Source organism: Pseudophryne corroboree, unplaced genomic scaffold, assembly GCF_028390025.1.
Source record: "Pseudophryne corroboree isolate aPseCor3 unplaced genomic scaffold, aPseCor3.hap2 scaffold_1212, whole genome shotgun sequence".
Lineage (NCBI taxonomy): Eukaryota > Metazoa > Chordata > Amphibia > Anura > Myobatrachidae > Pseudophryne > Pseudophryne corroboree.
Genome location: NW_026967838.1, coordinates 157,625 through 164,099, shown reverse-complemented (window position 1 = coordinate 164,099; position 6,475 = coordinate 157,625). Strand labels below are relative to the sequence as shown.

Genomic DNA, 6,475 nt, shown 5'->3' with positions numbered 1-6,475 from the left:
ATAATATCTCTAGCAATGGTACCCAGAATAACCAGGATGATGTGGACCACATGAACTATGGGAATGCAGAAAGTGATAAAAATATACACAATACAAATTTTTCCCATGACTGCATGGCTCTGATGGAACAAGAGACTCAACTGTTACCTCATGTCACAGACACAGCCCTTCCTGATGCCCAGCACAACCTCTATGTGGATGGATCAAGATACTATGATAATGGAACCCCATATACAGGGTATGCTGTTACAACAGAGACTGATATCATTGAATCAGGAAGTTTACCAGCACAGCTATCAGCACAAGCTGCAGAGCTAATAGCTCTCACTAAAGCTCTGGAGTATGCAGAAAACACAACAGCTAATATATACACAGACTCCAGATATGCTTGGGGAATTACGCAAGATTATGGCCAAATTTGGAAAAGCAGAGACTTCAAGACAGTTACAGGAAAACAGATACAGCATGCAGATCTGATAAAGAAACTATTTGAAGCTCTGGACAAGCCAACCAAAGTAGCCATCATAAAAATCCAAGCACACACCAAGAACCAAACTAAAGAAACAAGAGGAAATAACTTGGCGGATGCCGAAGCAAAGAGAGCAGCCAAAAGCTCTGACAAATCAGAAGTACAAGTGGCAAAAGAAGGGAGCCATACAAGACCAAGATACAGGACTCTGTAAAACAGAAGATAAGACATGTTTGCCAAGAGTGCTATATTCAGCTATGTGCCAAGTAAGCCATGGAATTACCCATGCAGGAAAAGATCAAATGACGAGACAAGTCAACCAAAAATGGATAGCCCCAGGATTCCAAGGTGCAGCAGAAAAGCACACACAAGCATGTTGGATATGTGGAATTTCAAATCCAGGAAGTAGAACCAAGACTCCAGCAGGAGCCATTCCAAAAGCCAATATGCCATTTCAGAGACTACAGATAGACTATATTCAGATGCCAACTCAAGGCACGTTCCAGTTTGTACTGGTTTGTGTCGATACCTTCTCCAAATGGGTAGAGGCCTTCCCAGTAGCTAAAGCCACAGCAAAGAATACAGCAAAGAAAATATTGACTGAAATAGTATGCAGGTACGGAGTACCAGAAGTGATTGAATCAGATAGAGGAAGTCACTTCACAGGAGCAGTCATGACTCATATCATGGAGGACATGGGCATACAACAGGCCTTCCACACGGCCTACCGTCCAAAGGCAAGTGGATTAGTGGAGAGAACGAACTATAGCATCAAGGCAAAGCTCATGAAGGCTATGCAAGACACAGGGAAGGGATGGGTTGACTGTTTGCCTTTGGCACTATTTAGTCTTAGAACTGCACCTAACAAAAAGTCAGGTTATTCACCATATGAAATCTTGTTTGGTAGTATACCTAAGATAGGATGTTATTATCCACAGGAATTGCAGCATAAACATGGTGATTTAACTGCTTATGTGAAAAGTCTAACTGAGAGACTAACCCATCTTCATGTTGTAGCACATGATTCCCTTCCAGATTCTACTGCAGATCAGAATCCACATCATCTCCAGCCAGGAGATTGGGTGTACCTGAAGAGACACGTGAGGAAATCTCTGGAGCCCAGATATGATGGCCCATTCCAGGTGTTACTAACTACACCAACATCTGTGAAATTGAAGGACAGAGAGGCTTGGGCGCATGCATCACACTGCAAACTTTTGAAAGTTAAGTTTGGATAAGAAGAAACAAAAAAAATGTACAAATTGCTAGGCCCCAGGCCAGATAAAGCACTTTGGGGAATAATATTGGGTGTCCCACTGGTAACAGTAGGCACTATTCTTGCCATATACGTTGTAGTTGGGGAAAAAGATTGTATGTGTAACAAGAAACTGACAGGTCAAAACCACACATACAAGAAAAACATAAGTGATGAAATAGGGCAACACAAAAGAGAGTTACATGACATTTTGGAGAAAGGAGGAGGCAGTGAAGTGAACGTCACACGCCAGGAAAGGGAAGTAAAAAACCCTATCCATGAATGCAGAAATCTGTCACTCACCCCAAAATGTATTTGTGAGCACTGTGGACATCCACCAGAAGAGTCATGTACAGAATGGTGTAAGGCCCCTAGTGGATCAGACCAAAACATGTTGCTACAGTTGCTTCAGTTAGTAGGGAATGCCCTTGACACAACAAATTGTTGGGTCTGCTCTCATGGTCCCACCTCAGCAGGAGGGGGAGAGTGGACATTCCTTCCCATCACATTTGAGGAATGGGAGGAATTTCAAGAAGACTACACTGATGAAGTATTATTTAAGGCAAGATCAGATAGATATTTTAACCAGAAACCACCTAAGTTGCTGGCACATCTAGTTACCCCAGAGGTATTCTTTTGCATTGAATTTGAAAAAAGGGAAAGGGAAAGTGCAGTTGACCACAGACAGGTTCAACAGTATCCATCAAATGTCTACTTAGGAACATTTTACCCTTGTACTATAGCCCCATTCAGAGTAGGTGGTGTAAAGGGGGAGACAAAGCCAGGAGAAGCTCCATACCCCATAACCCTTACAACCCATGGAGGGACACCACTTGAAGGGAGATCAATGATAAATATTGGAGTATGGCCAGGACCAGATTTCCCTAACTGGATGAATGAGACGGGAAGCACCCCTTCTCAGTTAATGGTACATGGAGATACCAGAGTAGGACTAGAGAACATAAAAAGAATGTGGGACTATATAGCCCCTTAGCTTCCAAGAGATCTGTATTTTCTATGTGGAAAATATGCCTATAAGTGGCTCAACTATGGTGATTATGGGAATTGCACCTTAGGATGCATAGTACCATTAGCAAGAGCAATAGATCACGAGGAGCTGAAAGAAATGATTAAAAACCAAAAAGGGCAAGTGAATAAGTATAGTCCTATGCACAGAGGTAGGAGAGGTAAAGCAAGCAGGGAGAAATGCAAAGAAACTAATCTATGCACCCTGGCATGAGAGAATGGGATTTCTGGACCTCTTTGGGTCAAATGCATATTACAGAGTTGAATCTCCTGCAGGACTCTTAGATGACATTACAGAAATTTATGATAGTACCTTCAGATATGTAGGTAAAGAAATTCAAGAAATAAAGAAAGAACAGTTACAACACAGGCTTTTGTTGGATTATTTAACAGCTCAGACAGGAGGTTATTGCATGACCTTGTATACACAGACAGGAAAGTTGTGTTGTACATTTATTACCAATGAAACAGACAATGCTCAAGAAATAGTGGAAAAACATGTACAAGAGATAGAAGATGCAAAGCTGACTTATGGCAACAAACATAACATCCCTGACACTCTAGAGGGTGAATGGGGTTGGCTGTCATGGCTGAATCCAGTTTCATGGTTCAGTGGAATTAAAGGATGGACTGTAGGAATCCTAATGTTTTTGTTGAAAGCAGTTGGAATTGCAATTTTATTAGATTTGTGTTTTAAGATGCTGCTTTGTTGTTTTTCAGTTTGCCAGAAACGAGTAAAGGATGCTTTGGACACCTCCAAATATAGGTCAATACAGAAGCATCTAGCGAAGCAGGTCCAACAACAGTCTGCCCTAATGGATATGAATCAAAGGTCTACCAACCAAAGCCAAGACAAAGACACCAATTTTGTGACAAATAGGGTGTAGCTTCCTACCTGTAGGGAGATAGGTAACCATCAGTATCATTAGAGTAGACTGTTATTGCATAGACTTGTTAGGAATGTGCTAGATAAACCTGTAATCTTTGATTTATTATAAAAAGGAGGGAAATGTTAGCTTAATGTTTTATTACTATATTGTGTTATAATAATCAAATGGATAAATACACATATAGGAGGTTTTGTGTTGAATAAAGAAGTGAGTTCCAAGTGAGGGCTGAATATGTTATAAGCCTCACTATATGAAACAGATTTAATGAACTGTATTGAGCTTAGAGACAGTCAGCAAACGTATCTGTACTATATTTATCTATATGAAGTAAAGGACAGCTGGAGACAGCAATATAAGTACAGAGTTAAGAATATACTCTGTTGATAGGGAGAAACATCTATAGAAAGTGTATGATGTAACCAATGCTGTAAAATGAACTGTACACTGCACATTTGCTGATTACCAAAGATGGAAAGAACATATGTTATATTGAGTGTGCCCCCACCTTCGGGGACAGTAATGTGAGCTGACCACCATGACTAATATGTACAATGTGCCTTATATATGCTCTGAAGACAACACAGTAAACAGATTACTTATGAGACATACGGCTGTGTGTCTTATTGAGTTCTCTCAGCAATACATTATGACCTGATATCCAGAGGTGACATGATACTTGAAGGGATCCACAGGCTACCTAGACAGCAACGATATCACAGACGCCACAGGAAGAAGTCTGGTGGTGGCAGCATAGTACCCGCCCACTGCGCAGTGGGTGGAGTCAGTAACACGCGGTTACTGGCGGTAAGCGGGAATCCCATAAATGGCCAGGTCCCGTGTGACCTGGACTCCATTCTGTGACATTGGGACGCGAGGTGGTGAGTGCTGTCGCAGGTGTCCGGTCACAGATAGTCACTTTGGTTTATTGGTGAGACCCTAAATCCCACATACCTTATCCTCCTGTGGGATCCTGTGATTCTCCTTTGTACAGTCCTGGGAATACAGAGGATGGGGACATCTCTCTGGGGTAGCTCTGTTACTGGGCCCATCTGTAGGAGACACACAGAGACTGAGTACAGTGTATATATGTGATTATCAGATGATGTGTGTATATAGGGGCCCCCATACCTGCTCTCCCCTGTACAATACATGACAGTCTCCTCTTACCCAGTGATGTGAGGGGCCGGTGATTCTCCATCATCACGTCCTTGTACAGACCCCTGTGTTCCTCTATATATTCCCCCTCCTGCATGGAGAGATGGACAGTGACATCCTGACACCTTATAGGCACCTGACACACCCAATGATACACACTATAGAAAAAGAACATCGTCACAGGTTATCCTGACATTCTCTTAGTGTTATGTTAGTCAATGTGAATTTAAGGAGATGCTACCTACTACCACAGTGTATACACAAAGAGCAGAAATCTGCAGCTGAATGGGCGCCGGTCACTTCTCATATATAAAACACAAGCTTTTATTAAAAAATATTAAAATAATAGAACTCCTCACAAAACAGCCCATAAAATAACAAACGCAGAGGTTATGGTAGACTTACCTATATCACCCTCTTTCTCTGAAGTCCACAGGTACTACCTTGGGATATATAGTAGCGACAGCGGAACGGGCACCAAACAGTTAAGCTTTTCAGACCCCCAGGATGCAATGGGCCAGCCCCCTATATCCCTGCCTCCCGGTTCAGGCAATTCAGTTTATTCCAAAGCTCAAGGCAGGAGCAGTTCAAGAGAAGACCTATTCAGGTGAGAAGAACATACACACACTTCTATACCAAAGGACAGGAAGAGGTTAGTAAGCGAACAGATTTTCAAATCAGGTGCCTCTGGGTGGGATTCTCTGTGGACTTCAGAGAAAGAGGGTTGTCTAGGTAAGTCTACCATAACCTCTGCTTTCTCTATCAGGGTCCACAGTGATCCACAGGATCTACCTTGGGACGTCCCAAAGTAGCTACTAGTGGAGGGAATTCTCCTGATTGCAAAGGAGAATCCTTCGCCTCAAATGCAGCATCCTGAGAGGCAAATGTGTCAAAGGCATAATGTCTAATGAATGTGTTAATGGATGTTTTAATGGATGACCATGTAGCTGCCTTACAAATTTGATCAGCTGAGGCGCCTTGGTAGGCTGCCCAAGAAGGTCCTACCTAACGAGTAAAGAGGCCAGACACATTGGGCCCAATGCAGATCTGATCGCTGCTGTGCATTTTCGAAGCACTGGGCGGGCGCCCAGCATCCTCTACGGACTACGAGAAAATGATTTACCGGTAGGTAATTAAAATCCTATTTTCTCTTACATCCTAGAGGATGTTGGGGTCCATTTTAGTACCAAGGGGATGTACCAAAGCTCCAAGTATGGGAGGGAGAGTGCTGAGACTCCTGCAGAACAGACTGACTAACATGAGGTCCTCAGAGGCCAAAGTATCAAACTTGTAGAACTTAGCAAACATGTTCGACCCTGACCAAATAGCTGCTCGGCCAAGCTGTAAGCCGAGACACCCCGGGCAGCCGCCCAGGAGGAACCCACCTTACGAGTAGAGTGGGCCTTGACAGATTTTGGACATGGCAAGCCTGCCGTAGAAATAGCATGCTGGATAGTGAACCTGATCCAGCGAGAAATCGTCTGCTTAGAAGCAGGACACCCAACTTTGTTGGGATCAAAGAGAGAGTCCGATTTCCTGTGACGAGAAGTCCTCTTCACATAAATCTTCAAAGCCCTCACAACATCCAAGGACTTGGAGGAAATTGAGGAGTCAGTAGCCACTGGCACCACAATAGGTTGGTTGATATGAAAAATTGATACAACCTTAAGAAACTGCTGA

At 43.0% G+C, this 6,475-nt stretch overlaps 1 long non-coding RNA gene across 2 annotated transcripts in view; it reads right to left on the bottom strand.

Moving 5' to 3' along the window:
- Nucleotides 1-4,596: 4,596 nt before the first annotated feature.
- Nucleotides 4,597-6,475, bottom strand: part of LOC134992604 (uncharacterized) — a 76,980-nt gene continuing 75,101 nt past the window's right edge. Inside the window, exons 2-3 of one of the 2 annotated variants that reach the window (XR_010196738.1) lie at nucleotides 4,808-4,953; nucleotides 4,597-4,689 (exon numbers count right to left, since the gene is read on the bottom strand). This is a non-coding gene — a long non-coding RNA (uncharacterized LOC134992604). The remainder of the gene's footprint in view (nucleotides 4,690-4,807; nucleotides 4,954-6,475) is intronic. The other variant, XR_010196737.1, reaches the window with a different exon arrangement.